A 24,471-nucleotide genomic window follows, 5' to 3' on the forward strand; every position below is an offset into this window, starting at 1 on the left:
AACCTAATTTGATCAAAATCGAAACCCTAGAGTTTATACCAAGTTTAAAAATCGGTTTTTTTCAACTAAATCAAACACCAAACTCCTAAAAATTTGAACTTTAACATGTTTGAGGAGTAAAAATCTTATCTTGCTTGCGGAAAATCGAGTAGAACCATTAGGAAAAGAAAGATCGTTGCACTTAAGAGGAAACTCGGCGAGCCTTGGGTGCGATGGGTGAAAAATAGATGAATTTTTTCCTTTTAGGGTTAAAACCCTTATTCGACTGAGTTTAAAAATCTTTATATTTTCGGTAATAAAGAGCAACACGTCCAGTTGGGAACCCAAACTCGCCGTATTGAGACGGTTTCTGAGCAAAAATCACGAAATCTTTCCTCAACTCGGCGAGTGGACAACTCATACTCGCCGAGTTGGGAGTTCTGAACAAAAAAATTTAAGTTTTTTCAAAAGAAAAACATTTACCACACCCCACACTCAAACCTTTCTTGTCCTCAAGCAACATTTAAAATATTTGAAGACTAAGACTAAAAATCCTTACAAAATACTAATAAATAAAGGAGCTAAAAGAGAAAATTGAAAAGAAAGAAAAAGGAAAAGAAAGCAAACTCAAACAACGGGTTGCCTCTCGCAAGCGCTTCTTTTTGAGGTGTCTTGAGCTGGACTCTTTCCCGCTCTATGTTGTGGTGCCTTTGAACGGAATTTCCCTTTTCACCCTTTGCTCCTTCCACCTTCTTTTGTAAGCCTGAACTTTCTTTTTGTATGCCTTTTTCGAGTCGTCCTTTTTCTTTTTAGTGGCATTTTCTTCATATTTACGCTTTGTTCCCTTGCCTCTTCTAATAAGCTTTGTCTTCTCTTCTTCTTTCTGTTGTCCTACCGTTTTCACTTCCATCTTGTCTATCTCCATCTCCTTATTATTCACCTCCTCATTGTCACTTGAAATCAAAGTTTCTTCCTGACTTTCTTCATATACTTGAGAATCGGGTGCTTGAAAATTGAAAACTTCCAAAAGTGGTAGAAACTAAGGCGCGAGGCTTGGTTCGCTTTACCTTCCTTTCTTGATGCTTCTCCTAAATTCTCCATTCTTCATCCACATTTGTTGACTCCATGTCTTCCATTTCCTGGTTAATCATATGCAAGCCAAAGGAATAGTTAGTGTCCTTATTGTTTGTTTCATTCCAAGGTATGGTATTCTTTTGTTTCTACAAACTCTTATTCTTGTCTCGGATAAGATCAAAAGGAACTTTTACTAGTTTTTGCTTATTTTCTTCTAAAATATCCGCTTCTTTTAAAGGTTTAAGATTTACCACCGTTTCCGAACACGCCGTGTTTGTATCAGGGCTTCTTGTATATTCTCCGCCTACACTTCCCTTAATTACTTTCTCCAACTCTTGTAGGTCTCTTTGAGCATCAAAGTCCTCCTCTGCAAAGAACGTTAATTCCTTTGATTTGTTTTCTTTCCAATCTGCTAGTTCCTTTTCTAACAATTCATTAATCATATCTACCGAAGAAATCGCATCATCACTTGACCTTGAATGCTTTACCGCTTGATTGACTCCAAAGGTGACTGAATCATCTCCCACCCGGAGAGAAAGTTTGGACTCTCGCACGTCCACTATAGCATAGGCGGTGTTTAGAAACGGTCTCCCAAGAATAATCAGGACTTGATGGTCCTCTTCCATATCTAAGATTATAAAATCAGCAGGGAACACTAATTTATCAACCTTAACTAGAAGATCCTCGTATATTCCCCTTGAATATGTCACTGTCTTGTTAGCTAGATGGATTGCCATATGAATGGGTCTTGGTTCTGGAAGATTTAACTTTTTGAAGAATGAATATGGCATAATATTTACACTAGCTCCCGAGTCGGCCAATGCGTAACTTGTAGCCAAATTTCCGAATTGACATGGCAAAGTTAAGCTCCCCGGGTCCCCCATATTTTTCGGTAGTTTGTTCATCATAACAGCTGCACATTTTTCATTTAAAACAACTTCTGATACTCCCTCCATATTCCTTCTATTGGTGAGGAGTTCTTTTAGGAATCTTGTATACTTTGGCATTTGAGTTATGTCCTCAATGAATGGAATGTTGATTTGTAGAGCCTTGATTAACTCTAGAAACTTCTTGTACCTTCATTTTGTCTATCTTGTGTAGCTCAACCTGGGAATGGAAATGGAGGCTGGTACAGTTTGATTGGAGGTTTATTTTTTTCATCAGGTGATAAACACGTCGAGTTCTTTTTCTGAACTCGCCGAATTGCGTCATCTGTTTGCGATTCTTGAGTTTCTTTCACTTTTTCGTGCACCACTCTTGAATCTTCGTTCTGGATTGGAGTCATTGGAGTGAAAATTTTCCCAAACTTTGTTGTTGTTGCATTTATGTGATCCACTCTCGGGATTTGCTCAATGTTGCTCGTAAGTCCGCCCGGTGACCGCTCATTGATTTGCCTTACAAGTTACCAAAATTGCTTCTCGATGTTAAGAATCGAAGTTTGCTGATTTCTCATCAAAGATTGCTGGTCTTTCATCATTTCTTGTTGCTCTCGTATTCCCGCATCGGTGTCATTGTGTCTCTTCTCGAATGCGGATGCAAATCGTGTAAGCATATCTTCAAAATTCGTCGTCTTTTCTTGAACCGGCTCTTTTCGATGATAAAACCCTCGGGTCTTTTGCCTATATTTTTCCTTCTTAGCCTTCTTATACTCATCATATGGTAGCCATTCCTTTTTAGGTTTCCTCCAGTCTTCATCAAACCTATCCCGGCTTGAATAACATACTTGAGCTTTTTAGTTTCCGTTCTCGTCCAAGTCACAATCTCTAGTAAGATGAGGCGCGCTACAATTATCACAACCCACCTGGATGGCATGGATGGATTGGTCCATCTTTGTCATCCTATGATTCATGCTATCCAACTTAGCCATCATTTCCGCCATATCATCCGAAATTGAGTTCACTCTTCCTCGAATTGAGTCATTTCTTGGATTATGATATTCTCTTCAGTGTTTAAAGAATTCATCAATCAACTCTTTTATCACTGTTGGTGCTTTCTTCGTGAGTGGTCCTTGGGAGTCAAGGAGCTGCCTGGTTGTCACATTCACTCCATCATAGAAGATGGATACCTCTTGTTGAACATTAAGGTCATTCTGTGGGCTGTTTCTTAACAACCGTGTGTACCTCTCGCATGCTTCATAGAGTGACTCACCTCCTTGTTGTTCAAAATTTGCAATTGCTTTCTTCAATTTTGCTACTTTGGATGGTAGGCAGAACTGATCTATGAATTCTTCACGCATCATTTGCCATGTTGTTATAGATCCTGGAGGTCGTGCTTTTAGCGAATCTTTTGCAGCTCCCTTGAAGGTTACCGGAAGAATCCTAAGCAATACAGTCTCACAAGGCACATTGGGGATGTTGAAGTAGTCGGCAATGTCGTTGACCTCATCTATGTGCTTGTACGCGTCTTCGTGATCCTTTCCATAGAACAGAATGTCCTTCAGCTGGTTGAGGATATGACCCTTCAATTCAAAATTTGCTATCACTGGAATGGCGGGTTGCACAAGACCTGGCCTCATTTTCTCACTCATCCTTCGCTTGTATTCGCCCATGGGTATGTCTGCAATGTTTTCCATATCTTCTTTTGGTTCAGTGTCACTTTCTCCTTCAAATTTAGGTATTTTGGTCTCGTAATCCTCCACCTTCTCGTCTTGGATTTTCTCAAAGCTGCTTGATTCCCTGATTACTTTGTTCTTCTTTTTGTGAAGAATTGATTCCGGATCTTCCAAGGGTAGAACTATAGAAGAACTGGAGCCTTGGGTCATAAACTTCCTGAAACAAGACAGAAAATCACGTGTAAAACGAACAAAACGATATAAAAACATAAATGGAAATGCGACGAACTCGTCGTGTTCAGATATTCACTCGACGAGTAAAACTAAAATTAAAACAGGAAAACTTGTAACTTTATGTGAGATAAATCTCACACAAAGGATCGATGACACTAGCAAATAAATTTAACTATTTAGAACCGTTCCCCGGCAACAGCGCCAAAAACTTTATATGTGTGGAATGTACTAGTTTTAATCCTAACTAACTTGAACACAAAAACAAACACACAGAAGGCAGTGTACCTATCGATTAGCAGTTTAGTATAGGCAAGTAGGGTATCGAACTTACGGAACGGTAAACAATTAAAATATTACTAATATTATCTAAACAAAACAATTATTAAAAGGGGTTTTTCTCTAGTTTTGCAAGACTAGAAACTTAAGCAATTACTAAACACTTAGCAAAGAACAATTAACAACTAAAAGATAAGCAAAAGACAACTAGATTCAATAAGATTAAAGAGACTTTCGTTTAGATTCAGTTCACTTGTTCCTATGGTTGATTTTGTGGCAAGTGCAATGGATTAATATATCATTAGTTACCGATTTCTAATATGATCAGGTTCATGTTCACTATTACAAATCCTTTAGCAAATAAATCAATTCAAGCAGTGATCAAGTGATTAAATCAAAGAATTTACTAGTGTTCAATTCGAATAAAGCAAGACTTGTAATAATTGTTAATCAAATTGGTTGGTTCAATTAACTCATATATGGTTGGTCATCATACTTTCTCACATATTAACTTATTTATTCTCTAGTTAACCCTAGGTTATGTTCACAACACTAGGCATACAATCTTGTTTTCACAAAACCATAAGATTGAAGTAATCAAGCAGATATTCATACAACTCAATATACTTATTCATTAACAGAAAATAATCATCATTAACATATAAGGATCTTTTAACAAGCTTAACAAGATAAATAACCAAATCAATATAATCCAAAACCACTAATTAAACCATATTCATAAGATCATTTAGTCTAAACAGAAGTATGGAGTTTTACCCCATAACTTCAGCAAATAAACACATAAAAACGAAATTCAATGTTGTAAACATGATTCACACAAAGAATTAAGAGAAAAGTAATGGTTTAATGCCTTTGATCTCTTCTAAATTAACCTCTAGTCGAATTCTGAATTCCATAGCTTCTTGAGAATGTCTCTGGCCTCAAAAATTCGCTAATAGCCTCTAGCAAATGTTAGGGTTTCGAATGAAAACAATCCTTAAATAGAGTCTGAAAACAACTTCAATACGTCGAGTTGGATGCCCTAAACTCGTCATGTTCTTTAATAAAATGGTGTGTACGGCAAGGCACTATTTTGTCGGAAGTCTTCATAGAAACTCGTCGAGCTAGAGGATAAACTCGCCAAGTTCTTCTTCAATTTTATCTTCTTTCTTCAATTTCCAAGCTCCAAGCTTCCAATCGCTAAATGTGCTTCCTTTTCCATCAGAGCATGTCTTTTTTGCTGAAAATGAAATTTTAAAGTAATTAACCACCTTTTGTTCATTATTTGAGATAAAAACAACATAAAGTATTAAGATAATGCATGAATTTTATAACTAAATACGCCCATATCAGAACCTCATTTTTATGACTAATGACCCTTCCTAGGGTCTAGAAGGACAGCCCGAAACGTACAAAATCAAACATGCACAACAATGGGACCTGTAGGGACAATAGTACATCATAAAGCTACTAAGATGAGATCTAAGCAAACTAAACATAAAGGTAGCAAATTTTTACCTTCTGGAGCTTCCAAAGGAGATGATGATCCAAGACATACAAGCGTGCTTTCCTTCCTTGGCTCCTTGATTCACTTCCTACTCCTTTAAGCACACAAATAACACTTTAAGCTCAAAACACTCTCTTATGGGGTTAGGGTTTGCTAAGAACAGCTCAAGGACTTGGAGGTTGAAAGAGTGAGGCTAAATGATCCATAAAGGTGCTTAAATACTCTTCAAACCCTAAAAATTAGGGTTTCACCCGGACATTAGTACACCGAGCGTACATATGTGTACGCCCAGTGTACTCACATGTATGCCCAACGAACTACTCATGCTCCCAAAAAATACCATTTTTCCACTAGGGATTCTTAAGGCTACATCTTTATACTCCAAGGACCCAAAATGACATATTTAAAAATCAAAGGAAGGATTTGAAAATACCTAAAAGCCCGAGATGTTACAACTCTCCCCCACTTGATCTAGACTTCGTCCTCGAAGTCTGCTGCAGCAAACAAATCTGGGTAATGCTCCCGCGTCTCCGCCTCTAGCTCCCAGGTCCACTCGGAGCCCCTCCGATGCTACCATTGTACCTTTACCAAAGGTATTTCCTTGCTTCGCCAAACCTTTACTTTCCTCTCCAGAATAGCTACTGGTCTCTCAACATAGTTCACGCGCTCATCAACCTGAATGTCATCCAATGACACAACTGGGTCCTCATCCAATAAGCACACAAATAACACTTTAAGCTCAAAACACTCTCTTATGGGGTTAGGGTTTGCTAAGAACAGCTCAAGGACTTGGAGGTTGAAAGAGTGAGGCTAAATGATCCATAAAGGTGCTTAAATACTCTTCAAACCCTAAAAATTAGGGTTTCACCCGGACATTAGTACACCGAGCGTAAATATGTGTACGCCCAGTGTACTCACATGTATGCCCAACGAACTACTCATGCTCCCAAAAATACCATTTTTCCACTAGGGATTCTTAAGGCTACATCTTTATACTCCAAGGACCCAAAATGACATATTTAAAAATCAAAGGAAGGATTTGAAAATACCTAAAAGCCCGAGATGTTACAACTCTCCCCCACTTGATCTAGACTTCGTCCTCGAAGTCTGCTGCAGCAAACAAATCTGGGTAATGCTCCCGCGTTTCCGCCTCTAGCTCCCAGGTCCACTCGGAGCCCCTCCGATGCTACCATTGTACCTTTACCAAAGGTACTTCCTTGCTTCGCCAAACCTTTACTTTCCTCTCCAGAATAGCTACTGGTCTCTCAACATAGTTCACGCGCTCATCAACCTGAATGTCATCCAATGACACAACTGAGTCCTCATCCAATACGCACTTTCGTAGCTGTGAAACATGGAATATGTTATGAATCTGACTGAGCTCCTCAGGAAGATCCAATCTGTAGGCGACCTTGCCAACCCTGGAAATAACCTGGAATGGCCCAATATATCGGGGACCCAACTTCCCCCTCTTCCTGAAGCGAATCACACCTTTCCAAGGTGAGACCTTCAGCAACACCATGTCGCTAGCCTGAAACTCCAACTCATATCAGCTTCGGTCGGCATAGCTCTTCTGCCCACTCTGAGCAGTCTGCAATCCCTACCTGATTTGTTGAATCATCTTTGTAGTCTGAAGAACCACCTCGGTCCGCCCCATAACCTTATGACCAACCTCGCCCCAACCGACTGGGGTACGACATCTCCGCCCATAAAAGAGCTAAAAAGGCGGAGCACCAATGCTGGAGTGAAAATTATTGTTGTAGGAGAACTCTGCAAGAGGCAGGTAGGAGTCCCAGCTCCCACTAAAATCAATGACACACGCTCACAACATATCCTCAAGAGTCTGTATCGTCCACTCACTCTGGTCGTCGGTCTGCGGATGATAAGTTGTGCTGAAGTGTAGCCTAGTTCCTAGTTCCTCATAGAACTTCTGCCAAAAACAGGATGTGAACCGAACATCACAGTCTGAAACAATGGAGACCGGAACCCCATGGCGAGCAATAATCTCCCGAATATACACATCGGCCAACTTCTCAGCCGATGAACTCTCTCGAATCGCTAGGAAATGGGAACTCTTGGTCAATCGATCCACGATGACCAAAATAGCATCAAAACCCTTTGGCGTCTTCGGCAACTTGGTGATGAAGTCCATCAAAATATGCTCTCATTTCCACATGGGAACCTCCAGAGGCTGCAACTTGCCATGCGGTATCTAATGCTCGGCCTTGACCATAGTCCAGGTCAAGCACCTCTCAAAGTACCAGGCGATCTCCCTCTTCACACACGGCCACCAATAGCTCAACCTCAGATCCCGATACATCTTGGTGGCCCCGGATGGATAGAAAAGCGAGACTTATGAGCCTCCTCGAACATAATTTGTCTGACCCCACCAGACATAGGAACCCATACCCGAACACAACGAGTCAACAACCTACGACTATCTGGGACAAATCTAGTGGTCTCACCCCAAATCCTCTCAATCTTCCAATTCACTTCCCGAACACCCTCGGCATGAGCTTCCCTAATCAATCCCACCAGCGGAGAATCCACTGATATCCTCATACATGACACCCCATCAGAAGGTCTAGCCGCCTTGCGGCTCAAGGCATCCGCCACCACATTCGCTTTACCCGAATGGTAAAGGATCTCGTAGTCACAATCCTTGACTATGTCCAGCCACCTGTGTTGCCCCATGTTCAGGTTCGACTGATCCATAATGTGTATCAAACTCTTGTGATACGTGTAGATAGTATAGCGAACCCCATAAAGATAATGCCTCCAAATGTTAAGGGACAAAACCACAACCCCCAACTTAAGATCATGCATGGGATACCTCGTCTCATGCGGCTTTCGTTGTCATGAAGCATAAGTTATCACTCGTCCTCTCTGCCTGAGGACCACCCCCAACCTAGTGATGGACGCACCACAGAAAACCACATAATCTTCAATTCCCTCCGGGAGGGTCAAAACTGGGGCCTCACATAGCCTCTGCCGAAGGGTTTCAAATGTTGACTGCTGCTCAGGGCACCACTGTAAATCCACCCCATTCCTCGTCAGATGAGTGAGGGGTATTGCAATCTTCGAGAAATTCTGAATAAATCTCCGGTAGTACCCTGCCAATCCCAAGAAACTCCTGATATCCGAGGGAGATTTCAGAACCTCCCACTGCATCACCGCCTTGATCTTGGCCGGATCGACCAATATCCCATCCTGGTTAACGATGTGTCCAAGGAACTGAACCTCTCGTAACCAAAACTCGCACTTTGAGAACTTGTCATAGAGCCATTCTCGCCTCAAAAACCCCAGAAGCTCATGAAGATGCTCCTCATGCTGCTCTCTGGTCTTGGAATATACTAAGATATCATCAATAAACACAATAACCGAACGATCAAGCATCGACCTGCATACCCGATTCATCAAATCCATAAATATTACAAGCGCATTGGTGAGCCCAAATGGCATCACCACGAACTCGTAATGCCCATAATAAGTCTGGAACATGGTCTTCTCCAGGTCCTCCTCTCTCACCCTGACCTGACGGTACCCAGACCTCAGGTCTATATTGGAGAACCAAGATGCACCCTGCAACTGATCGAAGAGATCATTAATCCGCGGAAGGGGATAACGGTTATTCACTGTAAGCTTGTTCAACTCCCAGTAATCAATACACATCCGGTGTGAACCATCCTTCTTCTTGGCGAATAAAATTGGCGCTCCCCACAGAGAACTACTCGGTCTGATGAACTGCTTGCCTAGCAGTTCCTGCAACTGGGATGACAACTCCTGCATCTCAGGCGGTGCCAAACGGTACGGTGCCTCGGAAATCGGGGCCGCACCTGGCACGAGGTCGATCCTGAACTCAAACTACCTCTCAGGAGGCACACCGGGTAGTTCCTACAGAAATACATCGACAAACTCCCTGACCACCGGGACCTCTGAGACTGAAACCTGATTCGCGGCACGCGTATCCACCACATAAGCCAAATAACCCGCACACCCGTGTTGAATACATTGTCGAGCTCTGGCTGCAGAACAAAACCATGAACCCATCCCTGTGCCCCCTCCATAAATAACCAGTTCTCCCCCACTTGGGGTTCTAACTACCACACACTAGCCCTCGCAGTCGATCATAGCACCAAAACGGCTCATCCAATCTATACCCACAATGATGCAGACATCCCCCATGGGGATAGGGATCAAATCGATCGGAAAGGATACCCCGAAGATCTCAAGAACACAACCCTGATACACTGAAGAAGCAGAAACCTCGTGTTCGTTGGCGATAGAAACTCGCAACGGACACTCCAACTCCCCTAAGGGCATAGCAAACTCCCTACTAATGGACCGAGAAACAAAGGACCGACTCGTACCTGAGTCAAACAACACTAAAGAAGGCAAGGAGTTCACTAGAAACGTACCTACCAAAGGTTAAAATATATAAGGATAATACAAACATAATAAACAAGATAACGTATAGAAACATACCAGTCATAACATCTGGTGCTGCTCTGGCCTCCTTGGCGGTAAGCTGGAAAGCGCGCCCTTGAGCCCTCGGGGGCTCCGTCCTGTCCTGACTCCCATCTGTGATCCTCAAAGTAGCCGGCGATGGAGCCTGCGCCGGCCTGGGTACAAGCAAAGGACATTGCACCTTCATATGGCCCACCTGATCACAATGGTAATAAAGTCTGACGCCAGAAGCTGGAGTCTGTTGCCGACAATCCCTCGCAATGTGGCCCTGCTTTCCACATTTGTGGCAACCCGAAGAAGACCAACAAGCTTCGTCGTGCACCTTGCCGTACTTCCCACAAGTGTGGCCCCTCTGACTCCACGACCTGGAGTCGGCAACCCTAAACCGCTTCGAAGCAGGCTGCGACTGCGCCGGGACCGGTCTCGACTCCCTCGTCTGCAAATCAATCTCAATCTCACACCTCTTGGCGGACTCCTGTATCTCTAACAATGAGCCATAGCGCTGAGTAGAAACAAACTGTCTGATCTCCATCTCGATCATGCTCAACTAACGGGTCATCTGAACGTGCTCAGATGCAGCAAACTCAGGGCAGAACATAGCCCTCTCCGTAAACATCTTAGTGATCTTCGTCACCGTCTCAGAACCCTACCTCAAGTCTAGATACTCTTGAGCCAACCTCTCTCGCTCCACCAGCAGCACATACCTGGAGGGGAACATCTCAAAAAACTACTCCCAAGTCACAGCAGATCTCTGCTCAGTAGAATAGGAACTGGTAGAGAGCCTCCACCAATCCTTTGCTCCGGTCCTTAGAAGGTTCAGAGCACAACTGACCTTCTGGTCAGCAGGGCACAAACAAGTGAAGAAACATCCTTGCATATCAGATAGCCACCTCATGGCAATGATCGGGTCCTGCACCCCATCGAAAGTTGGGGGCTGCGTATTGTAAGTGGCTGCAGCAGCAGCAGTCTCTGACAACAACATAACGCTCATCAAAGTACTTAACCATGGCGGTCTTGATAGACCCAAATATCTTTGACCACTGAGCTCGGAACCGAGTAACAACCTCCTCCTGCAGGATCTCCCCGATCCTCTCATCCAACACAGCTGACTCACTCTGACGGCCAGCTCCGGATCCGGATCCGGATCCTGGCTCAAATCGACGTGTAGTCACCATACTAAAAATAAACCATGAGGATATCAGATAACACGCATATCATAACGGGGAACCAACTCCCAAGAAAGCCCTAGGGATTGTGACTTCTCTGTTACGCGTATGGGTCCTGTGCTTTCAGTAGTGTGGGCCCATACTACCTTCCACACCTACCTGTGCTTGTCGCAGAGAATCATAACAACACCTTAACATTACTTTCTAACATACTCATATGCTCAATCCCCTCACCCTAGAGGAATTCTATATAAATATATATATATCAAAACTGGCCGGCGGACCCTACAGGACTCATCCATGAAACTTCCACCAACCTTGCAGCACTTGTGTATGCTAGCCATACATAACGTTGGACCCTATAGACAGTCGAATATTTGATCCTACCCTAAGCCCTTCATCAAACAAGAATAGGAAATAAGGCCAAATCAAACAATCTCAGGCTATAGGATCTTAGTTATGTATAATCATGATGCATACACTAAGCAACTACTGTAATGATATCAATTCCATTAGAGGAGAACCCTAGGATATCTGGCATCATATCATCAAGCAACTCTATCATGCAAAACCTAAAGATCCCTAGCCTATCACTAGCATGTTGTTCTAACATATCACAATATCAGATAACAGTATGGTATTTTGGGGTCTACTTACTGGCTCCGGCTGATCGTACACATCACATCCTCCGTGATTATTTTGAAAACCATTTTAAAATCTTTTCCTTAGTTTGAGACTGGATTCACACGAGTGTTCCTCCAGTTCACTCAAACCAAGGCTCTGATACCAACTTGAAACATCCATAAAATTCATGAAAAAATTTTAAACTTTTAAATAACCCAAAAACCATCATTGTTTACATATTGTTTACAAAATAAGTTCAATATCAAATAAATCCCAAAATCATAAGGTAAAACATGAGGAGGTGCGTGATCATGCCTTCGCCTTCCCACGATCCTCTGAGGTACCTGAAACATAATCCAAAACTGTAAGCCCAAAGCTTAGTGAGTTTCCCCCAAAATACCAATACATAGCAAATAGCACAAATACAAAACAACATACTATGCGTCCAATCAACCATCAGGATAGAAGACCCCAGGCCCCTCAACCATCAGGTTGGAATGCCAACATACTATGGGTCCAATCAACCATCGGGTTAGAATGCCAACATACTATGGGTCCAATCATCCTCGGGATGGAATACCCTAGGCCCTCAACCATCGGGTTGGAATGCCCCGGCCTGTTGGCTTACGCACAAAGCAGTGAAGCCTCAACCACCAAACAATCATGTGCACATAATACAGATAAACATACTATTAACCAACCAGCAAACAAACAGACATATCTTACAGATCACTAAGCATAGCAACATCCTAAATACCAGGATACCGATCTAACAGATCACTACAACACTATAGCATACATAACAGGATATCAAATCCAAAGGTTCGGCCTTGGTGCCTTCGACCCGCAAGTACAGTGAGGAAAACTCACCTCACAATGTTGAACCACACTGAAAACCTCCGGCTGGTGGCTCACGAAAATCCTGAACTATCACAACAAACAAACATCCAATTAACGATTAGATTACCATCTTTGACTAAGGATCCATACTTAGGGTAAATGTCCACTTTACACTTTCCCTAATTGGGCCAAGGCCCAAGTCCTAATTTTTTTATCTAAAAGGTGACCCAAAACTCAAAGCCCAAACTCAAAAGTCCACAGACGACGTACGTTGGGCGTACACCGTAGGTACGCAGGGCGTACATGAGCCTCACATTGTCCACCATAGGGGTGGCTGACCGGGTACGCGGGGCATACTCCTCCCTACGCGAGGCGTACCCTCGCAGATGCCAAAAGTCCATTAAGTTCTTAATGGCTTAAGCTCTTAAGCCTAAATTGCAGATCCATGCTCCAAATGCACCCTAAAGTCATAAATTCTCCAACTTTATGACTTTACACGTCCATAAGTTCTTAATACAAGGTCTTAATCCATTAAGACCCTTTTTTCAAATGCATGAGACACTTATGGCCATTGGGACCTCATTTTTATGACTAAGGGCCCTTCATAGGGTCTAGAAGGACAACCCAAAACGTCCAAAATCAAACATGCACAACAATGGGACTTTTAGGGACAAAAGAACATCAAATAGCTACCAAGCTGAGATCAAAGCAAACCAAACATAAAGGTACCAACTTTTTACCTTCTGAGGCTTCCAAAGGACATGATGATCCAAGATCTACAAGCTTACTTTCCTTCCTTGACTCCTTGATGCACTTCCTTCTCCTTTAAGCACACAAATAACACACTTTAAGCTCAAAATACTCTTTTATGGTGTTAGGGTTTGCTAAGAACGGATCAAGGACTTGGAGGCTGAAAGAGTGCTTAATTACTCTTCAAACCCTAAAAATTAGGGTTTCACCCGAACATTAGTATGCCTAGCGTACATATGTGTATGCCCAGCGTACTACTCATGCTCCCAAAAATTACCATTTTGCCACTAGGGCTTCTTAAGGCTACATCTTTATACTCCAAGGGACCAAAATGACATATTTAAAAACCAACGGAAGGGTTTGAAAATACCTTAAATCTCGGGATGTTACATACTACCTATGAGGAATCTTGGCGTATCATGCTTCATGATTTCTATAATCAATTTGGGATGAATGATGTGACAACTGGCAAATTTTGGGTCAAGCAAGGTCTAAAATGTATCTATGTATAAGTAAATATATATACTTTGAAAACCATGTTCGTAATGTACATTTGAAAGTCAACAAGTTAGAACAAAAATCATAAATTAAACATTGCTTTAGAGTTTTTGGCCTAGGACCCCAACAATCTAGTGATTTTGGTTTGCACTAGGACCGAAATCACAAGTGATCTCGGTTGGAACATAGACCGAAATCACTTGTGATTTCGGTTGATGCATAGGCCGAAATCACATATGTGTTTGGTGATGCTTTAGGGATTTCGGTGGGGAAAGAAGGGGAAAGAAGTTTGACTTTGTGACTTGATGGTTTATCTTTTCTAATACCAAAAATATTACCCAGCATACATCAAAGCATTTACCCAACAGAAAACAAAGCAAATATCCCATCACTCTTCTTTCCTTAACTAGGGCCGAAATCACACCACAAACCCCACCATTTCCATATCTTCTTTCTGTTAACTCCATTTTTTTCTCAAGAGTCAAGTCCAAGCTTCCAAGGTTTAATTGTCCAAGTTTTTTCTTAGAGTTTTGGTAAGTTCTTCTTGATTATCTAGTGTTTTTACACACTTTTGCTTTAGTTTCATCATATTTACTCACATTATTATGTGTTAAAACTCTTAGGATAATATCATTTCCAAGGAAGTTCATCAACCTCATTCAAGTGTTTAGGCTTGGAGATCTTCACATCATCTCTTCAAAAAAGCCACAACCCCACTCAAGGTGAGTTCATACCCCCACATTTTTGAGATTTTCATCTTTTAGGGGGGGATACAAGTAAAAGTTGGTTTATCATACAAATACTTGCATGTTTCATCAGTTTTTTAAATATAAAACATTATTTGCATGAAATATGACTATCACTAGCTTTTGGACAATTATTTGTGATATAATGGTTTTGAGATGCAAAACTAACAACAACAAGATATAAACTATGTTATATAATCATAAGGAAAATTATGATTTCAAAACTACAAGGTTTTTGGAGCTTTTTACCAAAATATAGTCTTTTCCTAACAAAAAGGGGTACATCCTAGTTATTTCACCATTTTATGGGTTATAACCCAAAAATATGATGTTTGACCTTACATTTTGAAACTAGACAAGATAACTACTTTGTATTTATATAAATGATTATATAAATAGTCTTAACAAACAAACATGATAAACTATAATCGGTATAGTTTGGGAGTCACAAACACTACAATATTATTATGTAGGAAACATATAATTATTTAAAGGTATAATTATTTCATTTACAAGAAAAAGGGGTTTTCAGTTCACATAAACCGGTTGATACAATTTTACGAGACATTTGGCTTCACCGTACCTACCAGAGTACACACCAAGTCCTGCATTATAACCAGAGTCTCTTGTACGGCGAGCGTGACACTTGTGTATAGATCTATACAGGATTGACAACCTCGCACCTAAACTGTTAGCTTTAGTTAGACCGGCAGGTCTAGGGTGACAAATGTCTAACAGTTCTGACGCCTAAACAACGTCGTAGCAGGCCACTAGTCGCATTAGTATGGTTATAATAACTCACATGGGGTATTAACAAAACATTTGGTTTACGGGGTTAACATACATTCAAGTAGTTTTATATAAAGATAAAAGTTCATAACATTATATGTAACATCCTGGTTATTAAATAAATAAATAGATAAAAATTAATGAACGAATAGTCGCCCTAACTTCATATTATTTAGCGGAGTGTTGGTTTTGGGGAGCCAAACATTATAATTTGGATTATTCGGGGGCTAAGGGTATTTCTGGGATTTATTTTGTAATGATTTTTAGAAGACAGGGGGTGTTTGGTAAGTATTGTACTTGGTATGAAAGGATTTTGAAAGCTGGGGGTTGTTGGGTAAATTTTGGGATTGGAGTTGAAAGAAATTTATGAATTCAGGGTAGAAAGGGTAAATTATGGACTTAGTTTGAAAGAAAAAGAGAATGGAAGGACCGATCTTGTCATTATGGAAGGAAGTTTTATGGGAGGCGGGTATATAGTCCCGGTAACCCTAACCCTAGAACACTCAGCCGCACCACCCTTATGCCTCCCTCTTTTAACAGTCGCCACCTCATTCTTCACTTCTGGTCGTCGCCACCATGGAAGCCCGCCTCCGTCAACGATATCTCACCATCGTAGCAACACCACCGTAGCCGGGAATGCAGCGTACATCCGGGAAGTCCACCGGAGGCCAGCGGCGGAACGTGGAGCGAAGGTGGGTCGTGAACCGCCGTTAGAAGCTGCTGTGACCGCCAAACCCAGCCGTCGTCGCTCCTACAACCATCAAAGTCGAAAACTGGAGCTGATGCCACCGTTTCTCGCTTCCGTTGAAGAAGAAACTGTCATCGGACGTTGTGACGACTATGATAACTATTCCCGACCCATTCGCCTTCTGCACCTTCTTCCGTTGATGTGCCACCACCACTGCTCCAGCGACTGGTCCATTCCGATGACGTCCTCCGACCGATAGCCGTCGTCTGCTATCTTATGCCACTTGTTGGATTCCTTTTGTGAGCAAGACCGTGTGTAAGGTAGTGTATGTTCTATTGTGTGTGGGTTTCAGTCGACTAAAAGGTCATGAAGAACCACCATGGTAGCCGGCCATGGTGGCAGCCGCCGGAGACGAAGCTATTACCCTTGTTCTCGTATCTTAACACCACCAGTCACCGTGGGAGGTGGTTGTGAGTTGTGTGGGTGTGTGATTCTTCTTCTAATATGTGTTGTGGGTGTTTTTCTAGCCGGAAACCAAGAAAAGGCCACCACCACCACCGTAAGGTGGTGGCTGCCACCATCTACCACCACCGGCCACCACTAGGGTAGCTGTGTGTGTGTGTGTGTGTGTGTTTGTATTAGTGTGTGTGTGTATATTATTTGGGTTTTTCCTTGTAATATTGTAACCGATGCGAAATAATGAAAAGAAAACCCGTAACCACCACCGTGAGGTGGTGGCCGCCGCCGTTGACCACCACTAACCGAGGTGGTAGTGGTTGGTGCCCATCTAGCGAAACACTAATGGGCCTAAGGACCTAGCTTTTGGGCCTAATTGGATTGTAATGGGTTAGAAATCCTAATTAGGGTTTAGAAAACCCTAATTTTGGGATTATTGGTTTGGACTTATCGGGACCCGCATTTTGGACCATTTGAGTGAAGATATGACTCAAGACCGATTTCATTGTATGTTTCGACTTAATGGATTAAGTCCTTAATGGATTAAGTCTTTAATGGGTTAAGAAGGAACACTTAACCTTAATCGTCATTTCATGTGAAAAACCCTAATTGGGTTTTTGGTTCTTATTAGGCCATTTATTGGACTAAGCTGATGTGGGCCTTTGTGGGCCAATTGGGAACATATTTATGGACTAAGGAAATTATTGGGTTTTAGGATAAGGCCCATTGGAAAGGCTTGGGCCCAATTTGGAAAATTGGGCCATAAGTGGGCCATAATTGGGCCTTGAGTATTATTGGCTATTGGGCCATCAGAATCCCAATTGTTTAGACTAGAATAATTGGTTGGGCCTTAAAGTAAGTCCATATAGAGGTTTGGGCCCAATTTGGAAAATTGGGCAATATGTTGGGCTTTGGCCCATTACTTGTCTATTGGGTCTTTGGAGTGTGAGTTGGACCTTGGTCTTGGTACCCAATTATTAATTGGATATTGTTTGATGTTGACAGTTTGGGAATCTGTCATCCAGCAGCTAGAGTTTGATTCGTGGGACTTTCAACTATGCCAGGTGAGTCTTCCCACCATACCAATGGGTCTAAGGTACCAAAGTCGGCCCATTTTATGATATGTAGTATACTAGCTGAAGTTGTAGTATGTGGCATGTTAGCTGGTTATGTGCTAGGAAGTATGATAGCGGTATATGTGGTATGCTTGTATGGAAGACCATAGGAGAGCCCATGGCACCTGGATGTAAGACCATGTGGAGAGCCCATGGCTTTCCTACTATGTTGTAGTGTTTATTGTAGATTCACTACTGATATGTCTGGTATGCATGTATATGTGGTATGCTAGTGATTATGTGGTATGTTAGTTATATTTGTGATATTTGCATGGAAGACCATGAGAGAGCCCATGGCACTCGGATGTAAGACCATGTGGAGAGCCCATGGCTTTCCTATCAAAGACCATGGGAGAGCCCATGGCACTTAGGTGTAAGACCATGTGGGGAGCCCATGGCATCTTGGAGTAAGACCTTGGGGACGATCCCACGGCATCCGTATATGTTGATATGCATGGCTATGTGATTGATATGGATACGTGATTGATATGGTTTATGTAGCTTTTATAGCTAATATTGATTATGTGATTATGTGGACTGTGTGGGGTATGCTCTGGGGAACTCACTAAGCTTCGTGCCTACAGTTTGTTTATTGGTTTCAGGTATCATCGATTTGGAAAAGAAGGGCTCGGATTGATCGCATTGCACACACCCATGTTTTCCGCATTGAATGATTTTGGGATGAACTCTGATAAATGTTTTAACTAACGATGTTTTGGATGTTGAGATAAATGATATCTATGTTTTGTCTATATTAAAAATGAAATTTTTACCCTCGATTTTTTGGTCGTTACAAGTTGGTATTAGAGCCTTGGTTTGAGGGATTCAGACATACTTTCGGGTGTGTCTGAACTCAAACTGAGGATCTGTAAAGTTTTCAAAAAGAAAAATGTTTTCAAGGAAAAAGTTTTCTAAGACAAGAAAGGGTGTGATGCATGCAATCAACCGAGCCCAAGTAAGTTTCCCCAGAATACCCACATTTGTTATCTGTTTTGATTTGATTATGAATTTGTGAATCGCATGCTAGTTAGGGCTAGGAGAGATGCGTTTATATGTTATATGAGTTGGTAGACTTGCATGCTAGTGTTGAGTAGTCAGCAATAGAGTTGGCCTGATATGTGATGCTTGTAGCCTTGGATATACTAGATGCCATGCTGGAATGAGAATGATTATTGGTATTAGTAACTGTTATGTGTATGCTTTTAAAATTGTATACGGTTAGGATCTTATAGCCTTAGAATAATTGATTTGGCCTTATTTCCTGTTCCTTGGCTGGTTGTGGTCCTAGGGTAGAGTCTATTATTCGACAGTCTATTAGATCCTATTTTGTGTATAATTTGCATGCATAAGGCAGCCGACAGTGAGAGTGGATGGATCTGGATAGCGCGAGTTGCGATATGTGGGTTGAATGCGCTATGATAGTCCTTTGGATCAGAGTGCTACTGCACGAATGTTGCTTGCTTTGTGCTTTGTGGAACTCCTGAGTGATGGGAGTCAGCCACTAAGTGGATATAACGATATCCAGGAGGTGGATTGTTGGCATCATGGGGAGTTCTTCAGCAGCTGATGGCAGGGTGAGATTGGGGACCTAGGAAAGCCTAGGATATGCTCCAGTGAGTTAGTGGGGCGGTTCAGTGAATTTGGGAACCTAGGGGGAGCATAAGAGTCGTTTTGGTGGGTATTGTGTTGCTGTTTAGCGGATACTGGGTGCACCAGTGGAGTAGGTGACTTAGAGGATTCGGGAGGATTGCTGAGGAAAGCATGGATAGGTGTGGAAGGTAGTATGGGCTCGTACTACTGAAAGCACAAGATCCATACTCGAATCAGTGAGAGTCTTGGAAAATCTAAGAAGCTTATGGGGAGGAGAATTCTTGGTTATGCTCTGATAGTGAGGATAGCTGCTTTGTCGGATGAGGATGAGCACACATGAGGAAGGACCAGGGCTTAGTCCCGGCTCCGGTGGTGAGCCAGTTAGTGGAAGGACAGCCAGGATTTTGAATTCATCTTGGATCTCTTATATCAGGCGACAAGGATTGATTGTGCGATCTATTACACTTTCGGGATTAGAGACTATGTCTTGGGAGTAGTTTGTAGCTCGGTTTAGGGCAGAGGATGCTTCAACTACTGCAGTTCAGCCGTGGACGATTGAGTTGGTGAGTATGCCATGGTGCGAGACCCTGAATGTTATTGTTTCTAAAGCCAAGAACGAGGGATCGATTTGGAACACACTGGGAAGAGGGGATCAGATCAGGTACATACATTAGAGGGTCCCGGGAAGGGACCCGAGAGTTTGAGTCGGCTTGTGAGAGGCCAGCAGGGCCGGATTTAGTGCAGTTCTTGTGGGAAACTGTACAAGGGAGTTTTTCGTTTCAAGGTTTAGTAAGTGTATCTCTGGGTTTGTTTCCCTGCTTGTGATTGGATTGTACCTTCAAACATGATCATATGTCATTTGCATACCGTGAGTTATGGGGTGGCTACTGAAGGTCGTTTCCCCTCTTTGCTGGTTTGGAGCGTTCACTGTTATCTAGGTCTATGGTCGAGATCGGTTCAGAGATGTGATACGAAAGCTCTACGGTCAGGATTGGTAACTCAGCCAGTGTGCTCAAGTCGGCTTTTGGAGGTGCCAGGGGAAGTGGTCTACTGCAGAGGCTTTGGTATGGGCATCGATTATTTGGACTTCAAGATATAGGTGGGGCATCATTTCAAGGCGTCTGAGATTATTAGTATCGCTGGGATTCGGGAAGTGTTTGTCTGATCTTTAGGAGTTGTGTGGCCTTTTGGGGTTTGGGCCAGTAATAGAACACTCGCACGGGTAAGAAACAGGTTGTCAACAGTTGGTTATTAAAGAGTAAGAAGGATCGGGAATCCTTCAAATCTCATGTATTGCGAAGACTTAGTCGAATCTAAGTGGGGGAGAATCGCGCAGGTATTCAGGACAGGAGCAGGTGTGATACCGGGATAAGTTTCTCATCCTCATCGAGGAAAATGGCAACCCAAGTGGCTACTTGGTTTGACGGTTATGTGAGTTTGGAGTTTGGTAAAGCTCCCCAGCATGTGAATCGCGTCTTTTTTGGGCTTGATAGCAGAATTTGGGAAAGCAGATCAGGGCTCCAGTTATGAGTTGAGTTCAGATCGGGTGTTCGGTCGAGTGTGTTATCAACTATGTATGCTTTTCGAATTGATAGATTAGGGGTAAGGTATTAGGCTACGGTTGTGTTAGGATGATGGTGTTGTAAGATTATGAGGGAGCTGTAGCATTCACTAATGGTCAGTTTGTATGGAAGTGTTGTAAGACTATGGGGAGCCGTAGCATTCACTCATGGTCAGTAGGGTGAAAGTGTTGTAAGACTACGGGGGAGCCGTAGCATTCACTAGTAGTCAGATAGTGTGGAAAGTGTTGTAAGACTACGGGGGAGCCATAGCATTCACAAACGGCTAGATAGTGTGAGACATACAGAAAGTTGTGGCATTCACGGTGTAACACCCAAATTTTCGAATAATTGTTCACAATTTTTAAAACATACTTTCATTCATAAAATAATAATAAACATACTGTATCCACTGTCATCATATAAAAACATATCCCAGAATCATATAAACAAAAGCTCCATGAGTGTGTACAGATCATGCCGGCGCCTTCCCGCGATCATCACTGGTACCTGAAACACATACACAAAACTCTGTAAGCATAAATGCTTAGTGAGTTCCCCAAAATACCACATAAACACATATCAGCCACTCAAGGCTGTAACTCTGATGACCCTCTGGTCGAATATCTCTGTGGGACCCTCTTGGTCCCATAACTCTGTGGACCCACTGGTCCTAACTCTGTAAACTCTGAATCATGCATATCACATATCACATAGAATCACAACACATAAATAGCATACAAGATACACTGTCACATAGATCGGATTACCACTCTAGGTAAGGTATAGTGAGAAGACTCACCTCGGGAATCTCGGTAAAATCTCGATATCAGAATACTGCCCTAGCCTCCACCTAGTCACAATAATAAATTTGACTAAATAAATGTATCTTCACAATTTGGATATTCTCTCATGCAAATCCCTATAAGGGTAAAAGACCATTCTACCCCTCTACAGGCCCAAGGCCCATTTGTTGACAAACCCTAAAAGTCAACCCAAAAGTCAACTGTCCATTTTGACCAGACTCGCCGAGTGCATACGACGACTCGGCGAGTCCCATCGTCCCCACAGACTCCTCCCTTTCTAAGCCTCACTCGACTCACTGAATCACCGCTCAACTCACCGGATCACCACTGGAGTCAGACCCCGGGGCAACCCGGTCTGACTCGTCGAGTCTACCTATGGACTCGGCGCGTTTCCTCCATGGACTTGCTCATACAACCTCCTGAGGTCAGATCTGCTTAGCCAAATCATAGATCTAACCCTTAAACACTCAAAAGTCACGTAAAGGTGCAACCTTTACGTGAATGCAACCCAATTCAAGCCTCAAATGGAGAAATAACACTAGAAATGGAAACCTAGTCCCCAATTGCTTATTTTCTTGCAAAAAGCTAGAAGGTAATGACTCTAGGGACCTCTCATGGTCCAGATCTGATGTCATAACCCCAAAAAGGACCTTATACTCACTAGATCTTTCATAAAATGAGGGTAAAAACCCTAAAATCAAGAAGTCCATCAATATAACACGAAATGGAAAGGTTTATACCTCCAAAGATGATATCACGAGATGATTAGCTCGGATCCAGTCCCCTTCACACTCTAGATTTGTGCTCCTATCTTCCTTCAAGCAAAACCACACAAAAAGATGAAGAAATAGCCTCCTCTTGCCCTCAAACTCACTATCTCAGCTCTCTAGGGTTTCTCTGGAACAAGGTGGCCGCAAATGAAGGCCATAAAGGTCTTTAAATAGGCTCCCAAACCCGGGGATTAGGGTTTTCCTGATCAGCACCGACTCGGTGAGTCAGGTCCCGACTCGTCGAGTCCGTTCGCGAAAATACGCCAATAGATCAGACTCTACTCGACGAGTTGAGGCATCAACTCGTCGAGTTCCTCAATAAAACAATAAATAATTAATTAAATTAACATACCCGAACTCAGGATGTTACACACGGATATGTTCGGATGACTTAGGCCAGTGTGGGCTAGTTCGCAATGTTGTGTGTAGGCCACCACATAATTGGAATCAGGGAACGGTAGGTCGAAGGAGACCGATTGTGATGTAAGACTACAGTTATTCTGGTAGCTTTCACCTTTTTGCGTCAGATTCAGTGGCGACAGGTTGTCAGCCTATCATGATCGGATGGATCAAATGGTGTAGTTGTGATTTAATCGAGTATGTATGTAATCAGAGTAATCAAAGTAGGATGAACAAAAAGAGTAAATAAGATCTGGTTTATAGCTCAATTATACTTTCATGTACAAAGAGAATCTAGACAGAATGTCTTGGAAAAGTTCTATCTAACTCTGAGTATAGCTCCTATTTATAGGAGAATAAGAAAGTATAAAAAAATACTAAGGGCTAGACATCATGACTTCGAAACTATTATGCCTTAGTAAATAGATAAAATAACTTTCGAAACTGACTCAAATAACTTCGACACATTACAACATATTTGACACTAACATTCTCCCCCTTTGTAATCAGTGTCGAACTCAGTTTGTGAGAATTTGAGCAGCCAAATGCATTACCCTTCGAACCTCTGTATACCAGCTCATAACCTTCTTCAGCTCAGCCTTATCTCCTTTTTTGTTTTTCTTACAATTATTCATACGAACAATAAAGTTCATATATTGAGCTGTAGTATACCGTTCCACTTCCGAAGCTTGAAATAAGAACCTCTTAGCTTTTCCTTTCTTGTCTTTTCCCGAAAAAACTAATCCCATAGGCTTTAAACAAATTTCCCCATCAGCAAACTTCTTCAGTTCTTCTTGACTCTTCACAATTTCTGGAGCAACTTTTACTTCCTTTCCCAATGTCGTACACAACTCAATATCAGTTAAGGCTAGACAATCATAGTAATTATTTATTAAGATTTTGATGTGACCAAGACCAAGTCTCAAAATCTCATTGCCTGTCCCTTGAAGTTTCGAAGCATCCATATCTTTGAGAATCATTGCAACTTGAATAAGATCATTCAAGTTCATCAATGGAAAGTCAGCAACTGAAAAATCACAAACCTCATTGTTTTCCCTTACAACATGAAATCGAAAATTCTGAATCATGTTTTCAAACATCACATCCTTAGTCACACTTATCACACGCACAATCTTGATAAGGGACCAAACCTCTTCCTGATTCTTTCCCAACACAGCATGAAACCTTAGCTTCATATGAAGAAAGTCATCTTCATCCTCGAATTTCTCAATAATTTTGTATTGAGCTGTGATGAACATCATTTCATTGATTGGGAAATCAAGTTGATTCATATATGTGTTCTCTATTGCATAGCTTTTCCTTGGCTTCTTCTCGAATGCATACATTTCATTATATGACACTCTTGCTTCAATATTCTCATAATTATGCAACTTCGTTGGATCACCTTTGTTCATTGCAGGAGGATCATTTTTACGAAGCATCAAAATACTCTGAATTTGACACTGCTTCTCCATCTCTGCTTCAATTTCAGCTTTCCTTTCTTCCATGGACTTTTATATAACAACCCCTTTTCCTTTCCCTTTATCTGCTTCATTTTTTTGGCTTTCGAAGAACTCCCTCCACCAG

This window comes from Lactuca virosa, chromosome 8 (genome assembly GCF_052849685.1).
Source record: "Lactuca virosa cultivar CGN04683 chromosome 8, Lactuca_virosa_CGN04683_v6, whole genome shotgun sequence".
In the NCBI taxonomy this organism is placed as follows: Eukaryota; Viridiplantae; Streptophyta; class Magnoliopsida; order Asterales; family Asteraceae; genus Lactuca; species Lactuca virosa.